Source organism: Cyanistes caeruleus, chromosome 2 (assembly GCF_971803275.1).
Source record: "Cyanistes caeruleus chromosome 2, bCyaCae1.hap1.1, whole genome shotgun sequence".
NCBI lineage: Eukaryota > Metazoa > Chordata > Aves > Passeriformes > Paridae > Cyanistes > Cyanistes caeruleus.
Window position 1 is genome coordinate 92,379,096 of NC_141702.1, and position 15,433 is coordinate 92,394,528.

The 15,433-nt window shown below is 43.8% G+C and overlaps 1 pseudogene; it reads right to left on the reverse strand.

Moving 5' to 3' along the window:
* Positions 1 to 1,340: 1,340 nt before the first annotated feature.
* LOC147654995 (uncharacterized) lies at positions 1,341 to 5,935 on the reverse strand (annotated as a pseudogene).
* Positions 5,936 to 15,433: the final 9,498 nt, after the last annotated feature.

Genomic DNA, 15,433 nt, shown 5'->3' on the forward strand with positions numbered 1-15,433 from the left:
AGAGGTCACTGTTGTTGAAATTCAGGTAGTATCCTAATATAGCTTTTACAGCCTTTGGCTGAAATTGACTGACACACAGCATATTCAAACCTAGGAAAAGGACATTTTCTCCAGTTTTAATCAGCTATCTAGTCATGCTCTTGGTAACACTGCAGACATTATGCTCATTAATGGGATTTTGACAGTATTTTTAATCTTTATCTCATCAGGGGTTTTTGCTCCTGTGTTTAAGGTTGCGTTCTTTATTTTATTTGGTCTTATATCCCACAAATATTTATTTTCTTACAGTGTGTTAGTTTGCTTTTCACACTCTGGCATTTCTTTTCTGAAATGTTACCACAATTATCTCATGGGAATTGTGGTTGAAGTATACCATCCACCCATCCCATTCTTCAGTCTGTGCCTTCTCTTTAACAAGCATCTTCAAACATCAGCTGAGAGCTTGTCTAACTTGTGAAGAGGAAAGTCACATAATTGTACAGAATCAGAGGAGTATTTTGTAACTAGTTCAAATTCAAGCTCTTCCTACTATCTGAATCCTATTTATCTCTAAAGGCTAAGATAATAAAACTGATCTGCTTTTGTCATGTTTTTTCTTTTTTTTACTTTCTTAAATGTGTGATATCATGTAACTGCAATATATGAAGTTTGGAACCGCTGTGTACTTCCTCAGCTTCCCTCTATAACTCATAGATATAATTTTGCAACAGCAGCTTGGGAATAAGGGGAGAAGCAAGCAATTTAAGAAGAAGAATTTGGATCAAATGCAAACGTACCTAGAAATATAAATTTTCATATATGGCTGTTATATTTGAATTGAACAGAAAACCCCAGAAACTATGCCAGCAATTGTCAAGGCTGGATCTGGGGGCCTGTCCAATCCCCAGCTCTGCCACCAACAATCCCAGATAGACATCTTGAGAAGGAGCTGCTGTCTGGGGAGTTCCAGGCAGTTTCCAGCCAGGGTTAACCCTTAGGAGAGTGTCCTGAGGCTTCAAGTGTTCAGCTGTTTTAGATGTGATTTCTGCTCCATGATCAGCTCAGATCAGCCCAGCTCCGCTCATGAGTTACCCCAGCTAACACGTAGATGAGAGATGGGAGGCTGTGTAGCGTTCTGTGGACTCCTTTATTGGCAGGCTTCAGTGAAGGGGGGCAGTGAAGAACTTCTACTGAATTGGGCAAAATTTGAAGTTTTTATAGAGAAGAGGAGAATTGGGAAAAGGACCAATGGTCTGAGACCAAGGTAAAATGATCAATAGTTAAGAGGGAGATAACATGGGGTCCCAAAGCAGGAAGGGGTGTACACCTTAGTCACCGTCACTAAGCAGTTTTGTCTTATTTTAGGGGGCAGATGTCCCAGGAGGAGGCCTGTCAGAAGACTGGGCTTCCCCCACAGCTGCCCTCTCTGTATTTAGTAAAAAGGCATCTCCTATAGCTCTTTTGAAGCAACGGAGAAGGCACGAGAATATAGTTAATGCAATAATAATCACAATAAAAATCCACAAAATTCTCTTAACTAAAGATGACACCCATCCCGTTAGTTCCCATTGGCTGAGAAGGTCATTGACCCAGTCCGGGGTGTTTTCCACTTTTAAGTCCTTCAGTAGTTCCTTCAGTGTCTGGATATTTGTGTGGATGGATTTTGAGTGTGAAGAGAGGTTGAAGCAGCACATCCCTTCAAAGTCTTGGCAGCCATGTCTGTGGGCAAGTAGTAGGAAGCCAATTGCTGCTCGATTCTGTTGGGATGCATGTATTGTGGCTTCCTCATGTGTTAAAAGATCGCTTAGGGCAGCAGATGTTGCATTAGTCTGTTTGCTAAGCCAACACCCCCGGTAATTTATCTCACCAAGGACTTTAGCTGCAGCTATCCATGGTAAGAACAGAGAGGTCATGACTCGTTTTCCTATGTTCCAATTGTAAATTTGGCTGTCACAATTTTCATCAAATTCAGGATAGGATCTTGTTTAGAGTGCAAATTAATTTTTTTGTTTCCAGTTATGTAATAATGTGATATTTGGAGTGAAGGTAGAAAGCTTGTCAAGGCTACAGAAACCCTTCCCTGGAGGCACAAGGGGATCCCAGCCTATACTTGGTCACCACAGGTAAGAAATATACCCCAGGGAAACACTTTGGGGTGGAGAGAGGACACAGAGAGTATGCAGCAGGTGTAGTTACACCAATTTAAATTATTGTGAGCTTTGTTAATTTGTGATATGTCCTTTCTGTACATGTTTTTTGCCTGGTCAATTCCTGTCCAATGCTGACTTGGTCATTTAAAGTAAAATTTGACACAGTGTGTTGCTTTGGAGGACCCCAGCAGGTCCAATTCTTGGGGTTCCTCTGGAACATTTGGCAGAACCTTTGTCCAGTCATCCCAAGTATCTACCGGATTGGGCCTCTTACCTGTGGTGCGGAGGAGTTCTGAACTATAGACGGGCCAGTCTTCTGCTACCAAGGGAATCCCTACCCTTTGGGACAGTGGGTTGTCAAGGCTACCCATGGATAGGCACATGTTATCTTGTTTCAGTGTCCTTGCTAGGGTCACCCAAACATTATAGGCTATGGGCTAATCCAGCTGAAGGCATGAGGCATGGTGAAAAGCATCCAGGCAGTAGTGAGGACAGCACCAGTGGAGATAATTTTCATCTTTGGACAGGGATGGGGCTTCTGATAGGGAATATAAGCAAAATTTGTTATCTTTATCGTGGCGGGGAGATTTAGGATTTTCTCCCTTGTCCATTTCCTCCGTTCCTTCCCCTCTTTTTCTATTTACTACAAACTGAGGATGGGGGAGGTAGGTATAGGCTTCTAGAGAGGTTCCGGCAAGGGCTGAGGGAGGGGGTCATGAGGGGTTTTGGGGCAAAAGGGGTAAGAACATATAAACCAGGGAGCAATTAGTGACCAGACTGCATCTGGCCTATGGCTTGACTGATGCAGCAGCACCTTGTTCAGTTCTCTGTTTTATCTGCTGCCATGTGACGGGACAGTCTTCTCTCTGGTTTGTGGACATTCGGCAATGCCATCATCTCCATGCAGAGCTGGTCTGGTTTTGTGGGGGTCTTGTACTTGACTCAAGAGAATTCTTGTTAGTGTCCGTGGGGGCAGTGTTTGCAGTGCCTAGATACAGTTTTATGTTTTTTCCTTGGAACCATCCAGGGCCAGATGGTGGTGAGACACAGGCATAGCCCCTTCCTCAGGTAATCAGTGGGAAAGGCCCAGATGTGTCTCTGGGTCCTTTACTAGCACTGGTGGCTCCTCAGTGAGCTTAGCTTGGGCTGAATTTGAGAAATGGTGAAGGATTGGAGGGTCAGGCTCAGATGCTGTACAGTTTTGGAAGTTAACGGTGTAAAGGGCTTTACAGAATCTCTTGATGTAATTTCTGCTTCTCTCCGCTGTTGATGGAGGACTCTTTTAAGGGTTTGATGAGTTCTTTCTATGATGGATTGTCCTGTGGGATTTGCAGGTATGCCTCTATTGTGTTCTATTCCCCGCTCACTGAAGAACTCTTTTAGCCTACCAGAGGCACAGGTAGGTCCATTGTCTCTTTTGATGTTTTTTGGGACTCCCAGAGTGGCAAAGAAGAAAATGCTTGATGGTTTGAGTGGCATTCTCTCCTATGTGAGCTGATGCAAATACTGCTCCAGAAAACATGTTGACTGACACATGCACATGTTTAGACCTTCCAAAAGGTGGGAAATGAGTCATGTCAGTCTGCCAGAACTGACAGCTGTTTAGGCCTTGGGGATTGACTCCGGTACCCATAGACGGTATCTGGTAATTTTGCAGTTCAGGCATGTTGCAATAATAGCTTTTGCTTGATATTTCAAGAGCTTGAACATTCTGATCAGGGCGGGTGCGTTTTGATGATAAAATGCATGTGACAACCTTGCCTGAGCAAAGATGTCAGGGACATTAGCAGTTTCCATGGACATGACCAATGCGTCTGCCTTCTTGTTCCTTTCTGTGATGGCACCTGGCAGGTATGACCTCACATGCATAATATGGTAAGGTTCCTTCCTGTGGGATATTAAACGAGTTAATGCAGAAATCAACTGGTGTAATTTTGGATTGGAAACATTCTTGAGAAAAGCATGTTCTGCCCTCATAGCTATACCAGCAACATAAGCTGAATCTGTGACCAAATTAAAGGGTTCATCTTTGAATTTCTCAAGGGCTCTGACAACAGCTGCTAACTCAGCTATCTGTGGGGATCCTTCCACCATTTGGACATCAGATCCCACTTTTGAGTCTTGGGGTCTTTCCAGATCATTACAGACTTGTGAGATGACTCTGAGACATCTGTAAAAACGGTTAGAGCTTTGAGAGGTGTCCTGCTTTGGACTAATTTTGGGGTTAAATTAAAGGCCACATTAAAATTTTGTGTTTTGGTATATGGATGGAAATTTGTCCTGTATAGTTATCCAGGGTGAATTGGAGTTTTTCATTAGTCTGGAGCAAATGCTCCAGGTCTCCATTAGTCAGTGGTAGGTATATGCATGTGAACTCACAGCCTGCAAGAGAGCGGAGGTGAGTCCTGGCTTTTTTAATTAGATGCGCCATGATTTCTTGAAAAGCTAAATTTCTTTGTAGGCTGGTTGTTTGTAAAGATCCATTCAGCTATGAACAGAGGGTCCCACTGGAAAATCAGTCCATGGAAACAGGGGGTCTTTCCCAAAATCACAAACTGGAAAGGCAGGCTGGGCTTGAAGCGATGGGCTTGGTGTGAAGACAGGGCTTCTTGGACTTTGGTGATGGTATCTTGGACTTCTGGTGTAAGAGTGCATGGAGAGTCCAGGTCTCCACTGCCATGGAGAAGATGGTACAGGGGACCGAGGTCCTCTCTTGTAATTCCAATTAAGGGACAAGATCCAGTTGATGGACCCACAAAAAAAGGGCCTTTGGGTCATCTCAGTTGGCAAGCTGCTGGGGTACGATGGTTCTTTCACAAATTTGGAGTCCGAAATAAGTCCATGGGCTGGTGTACTGCACTTTGTCCTCACAAATTTCAAATCCTGCTTTCGCTATGGTTTCAATGGTCTTTTCAACTGCTTTGCCCAAGTAAGTCTTTCCTGATGCACAGACCAGGGTATCATCCATACAGTGGTGGATGACAGCATCTGGGAATTGTTTCCAGATGGGAGACAGGATGTGAATGACATACCACTGGCATATAGTTGGGCCGTTCTTGAGGCCTTGAGGAAGATAAAGCTAATGATATCTTTTAATGATATCTATCTCTTGAGTGGAGCCTCTCTGTTAAGAGAGGGGACAGAGAAGGCAAAGCAGGGGGTACCTTGGGGGTGCAGTGGGATGCTGAAGAAACAGTCTTTAATATCTATGATGGCAAGTGTCCAGTCTTCAGGCAGCATCGATGGTGAAGGCAGGCCAGGCTAGAAGGGACCCATGTCCTCAATGACTTCGTTGATCTTGAGAAGATTGTGGAGGAGTCTTCATCTGTCCTTTCCAGGCTTTTTCAGCACAAAGACTGGGGAATTCCAGGGGCTGGTGGTCTTGATGATGTGGCCTTTGGCAAACTGTTCTTCAACTAGGTCCTGTAGTGTGTGCAATTTTACCTTTGAGGGGGTAAAATTTGCTCGATCCAGACTGGGTCCTCACATTTCCAGGTGAGGCAAGGGGTAGATGGCAGTGTGCAGTCCTAAGTGGCTCCAATCAGAAATTCCAGCTGGGTATATGTAAGGAAGCCCCCCACTGGGCTATAAGACCCCTCCCATAGGGTGATGGGGGCCCTTACCACAAAAGGCTGGATGGTTGCCATCTTGCCTTCAGGTCCTTTGATGATGACATTCTGCTTGCTGAGCATAGACACTGTGGCTCCATCAATCCCTGAAATCATGCCTGCTACTGGCTGCAGTTCCAAATTTGCTGGCCACTCTGAGTTGGCCATGATGGTCACGTCTGCACCGGCATCCAGCATCCCTGGTCAGTAGATCTTCTTCCCCTTACAGAACAGGCCATACTCGATGGCTTATTTGAGCCCACAGTCTGTGCCCACATTATTGTGGGGTTGAGGGGAAGCCATTATAAGTTGTTCAGTGGGAGTAGAAAGGCTTGTGCAATCGGAGTTCCTTGTGAAAGATAAAAGGGTACGTTCCTTGGACCATGGAAAGTGTCACCTACAATTAGGATGTCCCAGGGACCATCTTTTGGTCCATGCTTTCCTGTGGGAACATGGTAAACACTTTCATCTGTAAAGTCAATGCACAGTGCAGTTACCAGCTGGTGCCGGGTTCCCATCAGTATCGTTCTGTGTCTTGGATCTTTCTCATGTAGCTTGGCATTTCCCAGGATGATGCGCTGTGATGCTTCCCATCTTCCTGGTCCTGGCTGTCCGATGTGAACATCACAGGTGGGATTGAACAAGATGGCTTTTGATTTCTTGTCTGCACGTGGGGCCTCACCATGCTGCTCTGGGAGTTTCCCGAATACTGCTGGTATCACTGCTGTCTCTGAGGCCTTTGGTAGCCAGTGTGGGGGTCTTGGGTGGGTGACCTCTCTTGGACAGTCCTTTATAAAGTGTCTGAATTCCCCACGGTTGAAACACTGAGCATTATCTTTGGAGGTTACCACTGCAAATGCTCCAGAAACCCCCTCAGCGATGCCTTTAGCAACTGCCTGGGCAACTGTGTTTTCAGTGGACAAACGGTGTGTGCAGCTTTCCACCATTTGTACAATGATAGGTTCTGTGTCCAAGGGTAAAGCCCTCAGAATAGTTTTACATTGTTCATTAGAATTCTTTATAGCTAGTTTATTCAGAAGTTCTTTTTGTGCCTCTGTACTCTCTGTTTTTCCAAGTCATCCTTCATCCACAAATTTGATAAAACTCACATCTACCCCTTGTTTGATATTAGCAAAATGTAAGGTGGGAGTAGAGTCATCTGGAGTGAGGAGCAATGATGTTTTTGCTGCAATAGCTATGTCTTGCAGTGTTTCCTCAGGCAAAGTGTTAGCTTGTTCTGAGGGGTTTTGTAGGTCATTTTGTCCAGATAGCTGTTCAACAGTGAAATTTTGCATATTTGCATCTTTAGAATACTTGTCAGGTAATGTTTTTAACTGTTTTTTCCAATGCCTTTCCCATAGCATATATTCAGCAGGGGAAAGAAGGTATTGAGCAATATTTTTGACATCATGTGGTACTAAGATGTGCATGGAGAAGATGGGCTCTAGGCAATTCCTAAAAAGATGTGTTCCTTGTCCATGTTCTTTGGCTATTTTACGTAGGTCTACAAGTTCTTTTTTAGTAATAGGCTGCCACACTGTTCTGTTTGCAGCTGTTCCCCTCTTGCCTTTTTTACAAGTTACTGGCAAGGAAGATTTTTTGGGGGGCTAAATGCCATTCCCCTTCCTGAGTGGCTTGAACACAATTTCACGCCCAAGGGTCAACTACATCTGAATCAGAGTCAGTTGTGCTGGTATTGCTGTGATCAGAAAGGGAATCAGGGTGTGCACGTGCTGTGCAATGCTTGTTAATGTGCACCCAGGGTGCCTGGAGCGGAGCATCGGGGGATGGGGGCATGCAGCCCAGCCGTGGGAAAGCTGCGGTGGGGCGGCGGCACCAGGCTGTGCGGCAGGGGCAGGTCCCAGGGGTGGGACACGCCGGGTTCTCCAGCAGTACAGTGTCTGAAGCTGCGGCTGCGGTGGCAGAAGCCACGGGGCGGGGAGGGGGCGCAGGAGCCGCGGGGGGAGAAAAACCATGGCAGGGGAGAAGCCATGGCGGAGGGAATAGCTGCGGGGCGGGAGGGAACTGTGTGTGGGGAAAGCCGCCGGGGGGCTGGGGAGCCATGGGGTAAGGGGGGTGGCCGTGGGCATCGCGAGGGTCGCGTCTTTGTCGGGCAGGGGTGGTGTCCCACCCCATCGCCAGTGGTTGTGCCTGGCGGGGGGGGCTCCAGGAGATGGGGGGGGAATTGAGGGGGGAGCACCATACGGCATGGCGGGCTAGGGATAGAGACAGGATGTGGTGGGGTGTTGGGGAGCGGGGTGCACAGCGGGGCTGCGGGGGAGGGAGCGCAGTAGGAGGTACAGAAACAAGCACCACTGCGGGGAGAGGGTCAAAAGGCTCGGTGCCGTGTGTGGTGGATTGTGCCAGGGGAGAGGGGCTGGCTGGGGTTAGAGCAGATCCCACACTCCCTGTCCCAGTGGAGGGGGCGAGGGGGGCGTCTGCTGAGGTGCTGGGCAGGAGCGGGGCGGATTCCTCGCTCCTTGGTCTGGGATGGTAGGGATTGACACCGGAGAAAACAGGGAGACAGGGTGTGGAGGGATTCCAGGCAGGAAAATCCTGCCTGGATTTTTTTGCAGGTTTTGCAGGTTTTAGGTCTGAGGTAGAGTCAGGGTCATTTGCAATTGTATAGGAGCGGGGAGAAGATACAGAGGAAAAACTGAAAAATCTCCGTTAGCTTGACAGGCATAGATTTTAGTCCCTACACTATCCCAGAAGGAGTTGAGACAGATAGAGTCCCCGTTAGAATCAGGAAAATGCTTAGAAAGCCAGTGAATAAATGCTTTCATGTCCGTTTTAGAAAAAAATTCCTTTAGAGAAACTGCTAGCAGATAGGATTTGTAGAATTTGGGAATATAGGTCTCTCTCAGTATGAGATCACTGAAACTTTCCTAGTTTTAACCCCACACTAGTATTCCAGGTCCCAGCCTAGCAGAAAAAAGACAAAAAAACCCCAAAAGATCCAGGGAAATAAAGTAGCACGCAGAAAAAGGCTGAGTTAACTTATGACTGTCAGCTGCCTGGGTCAAAATAAAAACTATGGGGTTGGTGGTCAGGCTTTTGTTCCAACCCTCAGGGTTTCTTCTCCCAGGTGGTGAATGCAAGGGTCTTAGAACTGTCTCCTCAGATACTCTCTGTTAGAATGCAGAGGGTGTCTTCAGAGGAGAGGCGATCCAGACGAGGATTCAGTCCAGAAGCTGTGCTCTGCAGGATGACCCTCTTTCCTCCTGGGCTTCAGCTGAAGGGTCCAGGATCTGTTCGGTGCACCACTTGACAAGGCTGGGACTGGGGGCCTATCCAACCCCCAGCTCTGCCACCAGCAATCCTGGATAGAGGACCCAAGAAGGAGCAGCTGTCTGGGGAGTTCCAGGCAGTTTCCAGCCAGGGGTAACCCTTATGAGCGCTCTCAGAGGCTTCAAGTGATCAGCTCTTTCAGAAATGATTTCTGCTCCGTGATCAGCCCAGCTCTGCTCATGGGTTACCCCAGCTAACACGTAGATGAGAGATGGGAGGCTGTGTAGCGTTCTGTGGACCCCATTATTGGCAGGCTTCAGTGAAGGGGGGCAGTGAAGAACTTCTACTGAACTGGGCAAAAGCCAGGGTTTTTATAAGGAAAGGGAGAATTGGGAAAAGGACCAATGGTCTGAGACCGAGGTAAAATGACCAATAGTTAAGAGGGAGATAACATGGGGTCCCAAAGCAGGAAGGGGTGTACACCTTAGTCACCGTCACTAAGCAGTTTTGTCTTATTTTAGGGGGCAGATGTCCCAGGAGGAGGCCTGTCAGAGGACTGGGCTTCCTCCAAAAGCAATATTCCTAGAAATCAAATTTACTCAAGAACTCCTTTGAACATCAGTTACTTTCATCATTACTATTACTATTTGTATTTCTTTTTCTTTTTAAACAAACTGAAATTATTTTTCTAGAATGGTGCCTTGTCCTGTAGCCATCTAGAGCAGAAGATATAGCCTAGCACAGCCTGAAATCTGGTTTATAACCTCACTCTCCTTGTAACTCAGGGCGAGAACAAACCTGATTAACTGTAATTTTTTATTATTATTTTTGGCCGTCTCAAGAAAGCCATTTTTATTCAGCCAGCAACCTACAGTCAAGCACAAGCAAACATGATGGTTGTGGAGTTTTATTTCACAGTTAAGCCTTTATTACTGAAGGCACAAGTCTGAATGCATTGCATGCATTAAAACACAAGCCAATTCCTCAAGCAGTCATTTGACTGCTTCTGGTGAGAACTGGGGGCTGTGAGCTTGGACTTCTAGTTTCTCATTTTCAGATGAACTGCTATGTGACCCTCAGCAGCTTTAGTTTGCAGTGCCTCAGTTTCCCTGGCTGTGAAATGATGATAAGAATTAGGTATTGCCAGTTGAGGGACAGATTCTGACACCTTTATTCAGAACTCAGTAGTGCGATCGATTTCAGTCTGAGAAAAGGGCAACAGCATCTGGCCCTTAGTGTTTATAAAGCAACTAGACTCTTGGCTGATGGATTAGATTAGATTTCAGTGGTGAGATATTACCATGAAGGGCTCTTCAATACGTTTAAAATAGATTAGATAAAGAAAGTGTTCTGAGGGGTTTGGGTAAATGAGATGCAGAGAATCCTGATGATGGTGGGAAGAACAGTTTCAAAGATGAATGGTAAACAGGAAGAGAGGCCCTACGGGAACAAGACAGCAAGTATTGTATTTGTATTGTATTTGTGTGGTTTTTATTCCTTTGATGTTTGAAGTGGAAAAAAAATAAAAGGGGAAGACATAGTCCAGGTAAAATAAAAACATAGTATGGATGTTGTTCTTGAACTCAATATGACATTTAAAAAATAAAAAAAAAGCCTTTCCCCCCCCCCTTTTGGAGCTATTTAGCCTTTTTATTTAATCTTTCTTTCTTAGACCATTCTGTTATTTTTAAAAATAGCCCTATGAAATGAAAAGTCAAGAATTTTCACATGTTCTAAAAATAAATATTTTGGCATTTTTAAAAATTGCTGGCATCCAAACTGAACTTTTTTAAGAAATTTCTTTTTTTTTAGTCTTAATTGGATTCACATTTAATTTACTATTTTATTTGTTCTGGAAAAAGAAAAAAAATTCCATTTTCTGTTCAAAATTCTGTCCTTTCCTGTGCAAAGTGGGTGCCAGAGAAGACACTTGGTGTTGAATACATGGGGTGTTTTTTCACTCAATAAAATACTAGAAAGTCCTTCAGAACCTAGATCTCTAAAGAGAAATTGGCTGCTGCCTAAGCATTTTGTAGCTATGTCTTAAAATTAAGTGTCCAAGCAGCATAAATGCAAAGGCACTTGACTTCGCCGCCACTGGGGAAGGCAGGGGCCCCTCTTACCATCTGCTGCTGCTCAGCTGCACGCCTCCCTTCACTCTTCATTCATTTTCTTAAAAATTCAGTGTGAATGCTTCACATTCAATTGATCAAAACCGCACAAATGGTAGGCTAAGCATTTCACACAGGGAAATTATTATGTTGTGTGGTGGGTGGGAGATTGATGACTGTTCAAAGGCCACTAAGATCACACAAGCCTCAATATTTCTCCAAATCCATCAAAAATATCCTCTTGAAAGCTCTCTGCTATTCAGGAACTGATTTTTCATGACTTCAGGGAGAGCTGGACAAAGTTTGCAGGAATGGGTGAGAACGGAGCTGATGGAGACAAACTGCTTATGATGGAATGGGCATCCAAAGACCTAATCCTGTGATGACAGAGGCTTAAAAAGGAATAGGGGCAGTTTGCAAACTAGTGACAAACATGGAATTGGAGTGCACAACAGGATGTGTTGCAGAGCTCTGCAGCATGTGACAGATCTCTTGCCAGGTGATGCTTTGGGAATTAATCATGAGACTGTCAGTGAAGAAGGTCCAGGTCTCCTCACCTGCCTGTGCCCTGGCTCAGGACTCTCAATGGGAGGAAAACCCTTTCTAGCAGATGGAGTTTATAAGCCACAGACAGGAATCCTGGAAAAAAAAAATCAATTCCTGGTAGTGGAGCACAGCAATCCCTCTCTGTCTTATCACCACACACCATTACACCATTCTCCCCAGACTGATTGCTATGGCCCTAAATGGATTTAGGGGCATAACAAAAAAGAGAGGTCATTTGAATAATGTGTATCAAGTGACTGCTTTGCACTGCATCTGGAGGCATGACACAAACCCTTTTTCATCTCCCAGCCACCTCCCTGAGAAAAACAGTACTAGCTCAAATTCACAAGTCCAGAAGAAGACACAGATCAGGATGCAGTAACTTTGTTCAAGCTGTGCTCTGAAGATCACATTGGCCTCTGGAAATAAATGCAAACTTTCTCCTCAGATTAACTCATTTTTCATTTTGTCCACAAGAAAAAGAAGCCTAATGAAAGGAGAAAAAACAACTTCAACTATTGATTTTATTGTCTTCAATTTGAAGAGAACAGGAAGGATGAAAACCAAGTGATATTTTCAAAATTATTTTACATTGATATTTATCAGAAATATTTACATAATACATGTTTACTTCAGAAATGTCTCTTGGCTAAAGAAAAAAAAATAAAAAAAACCCAGAAAGTCCTGCATGAAATCTATTTTTTCTCCAGCAAAAAAATATTTCCAGTCTCCAATATAATTTGTTCTTTCCATTGAATATCAGGTTTGCAAACTCAGTCCTAAAATCTACTTGGATCCTGAAAAGGGTGACCAAGAGTCTCCAGTCTCTGTGGCTTTGCCATTGCTGTTCATTTTCCAGAGAGGCCACACCAATACCATAATGATAGGTGCAAAAACTAACACCCTTGGACTGACAATAGATAATAATAATCTGTAGTGCTCATGCTGATTCTTTGAAATGCTCCTGTTTGTTTTGAACTTCATGTCCATGATTTGTTCTGGTTTTCCACAAAACCACTTCTTTCATCCCCAAGGTCCAGATTCTATCTCCTAAGTCCAGGGTTCATCCTCACTCTCTAAGATGTTGTTTGTGAGACGGAGGTGAGAAATTATCTCAGATGTGCTATGAAAGGGAAAATCACATGTCATCATCTTATGTCAATCACAACCATATGTCATGCTGATTCTTTTGATTGTCTTTCTTAAATTTTCAGTCAGTTCAGTGTACCACTGGCAGCAGATGAAAACTGAGTTAACAGACTCAAAACATCCTGTCTTGGTTTTCTTTGCCATGTAAGCCAGTCAAAAACAAGCACAGGGTTGATATATATAAAAACATCCACATGGTGTCTGGCTGTGTAACCACTGTAGGTCATAGAATTAGTTTAGGCAGGCTGGGTGTTGGCCAGAATGTCAAAGGATGCATTTTAAGTGTCTAGCAATTCAATTTCATTAAGTAGCTCATTGATATCCCATGCCTATTGTAACTGAGTACCTGTGATGGTTCATTAGTTTTTATCAACAGCCATTATGAAATCATTGCTCTGCTTTCATATTTCATAGGGACATTACTGCTGACCCATGGAAAAACAATAAGGGATCAGAGGAGCAATGGTGTGTGTGTGGGTGTGGGTGTGTGTGTGTGTGTGTGTGTGTGTGTGTGTGTGTGTATGTCCTGTAGGCACTGCCTGGGAGCTGAGGAGGGAAGAAGCAGGGGTGAGGGTGCTGGCTGAGCTGCTGGGGGTGAGGAGACATCTCTGTTGGGTCAGATGCTGAAAGACAAGTGAGGGCTCTGGAGACCTAAGGGAGAGTATGACAGGTGGCTTGTTTGTTTGCTGGTCTGAGCATGTGAAAAAGTGTCACTCTTCACCTTTCTCTGTCTCTCAGCTGCCTTGCTCTGAGCAGCTGGTATGAGCTGCAGTGACCCACCTCATTCTCTGTCCTATCAAAGCACTTCACTCCAAAGCATTCAAGAACCCTTCTTGTCCAGCACTCACAAAACATCTTAATTTTGCCTTGTCATGCATTTCCGAGCCTTATTCCAGTTATTAAAAGCACAGTTCCTAATACATGCATTTACATGCAACCCTCAAATGAAAATAACATGGCTTGCATTATATATACAACAGAGATGCTCAGCCAAACAACTGTGAGAAGGTTTTTTTTTACTTTAATCTTCTGTAAAAAAGAATGGTTTTAAGATTAAGCTTTTGAAAATTCTTCAGCTGAGTTATTAGTATTTTAAACCATAAAAATTTAATCCCTCCTTCAACAAAACCAGTGCTTGTAAGTACAGCTACTGTACTATTGTTACTAACCCAAGATGTGATTTCACCTAGGTCCTGAGGCATAAATTCTGACAGATAAACCTGGAGCACCCTGAACCACTTCACATTAGATGTACATGCAACATAATATGCATGCCTGTCCCTCAGAATAAAAATTAACTTTCCAGATTTTGACATCAACTCCTTTTCTACAGACTCATGTTGATTTATTCCTGGATGAGAGGATGATCTTGCAAAATTTTTTTATAGTTGTCATGAAAAAAGAAATAAAACTCCTGCCAGATATGTCAATCCCCTTACCCCTGCAATTAGATTCTTAATTTGCAGAATTATTTTAAAGCTTAATTGAAGTCAGGCACACCTGTTTTTTATTATTATTTTGTTTGCTACTTCTGGCTAAAAAAACACGTCTTTGTTGGAACATTTTGAGAAATGTGACATGAAGCATTTCAGAGGTAGAGACGTAGGTGAAGGCAGTGTTGGTAATGACAATAAAAGAATAATTTGATTTTTTCCTTCAAAATTAGTATTTAAAATAAAATTAATAAACTGGAATCTATCTCTGTTTTGTCATTTCAGGAAGGTCAGAAAAGAGCATTTTTGAGAACCTTGCACAATCTTTACAAAACTTTAGATATTTTTCAAAAGAGAAAAAAATTTATTACTATATATTTCATAGAGCTGAACATTTAGATCCTAAAAAATTCTACTTTATGTACTGCAAAGAAAAACATGTGTGGAGACACAGATTATTCAGCCTTTATGTATGTTAGGATAAAATTAAAGTTTCATGATTTACCATGTGAATAAGGAGTAAAAAAAAGGGAATTGCAGCAAAATTTGCCAAAACAAAAGCAGAACAAACATGCAGCAGGAGAAAATAGAGAAGCTTGCTTGTTAAATTACACCTGTGGCATTTATTTCACTGAAATGCTGAAGAAAACTATAAAACATGCTGGACCCTGTAATATCTGTTAAAAATGTCTCATTGAGCAGAGTGTTTTCTGAGCTTTGGAAGTAAGTTCTGATCTGAGGCAATGTTGCGCTCATTGCAATATGGAAGAAGCTTTCCAGGGGACAATATAGTCTTTTGTCTCTAATGGAAAATCTAATTTGATGTTCATTTTAGGTAGTGCAGCTGGGGATAATTACACATTTCTGTCACATACTCCAAATGCTCCCTGTTCCGTGGGTGGGTAGGAAGCACAAACATGGTCAGCTGACCACTGTAATGGAATATTAAAATCCAAGGAAAACCAGCTAGTGATTCCTGGCTTGAAAATGCATTATGGGCTCAGTTTTGTCCCCTCGCACCTGCTGCTCTGCAGCTTCTGCTGACCCTCTGCAGCTCCCTACCATTGTCTGCACCTCCTTGGTGGAACTTCTGGAACACTGAGCACTCACAGCCCTGCCTCATTCCAAATACACAGTCCTCAGCAAATCGATGACCTTCCCAACACAAATCTTTGCTTAGTGCTCCACCTCCCTCCTTTGCCAGAACTTTGCAAAGAGCTTTGTAT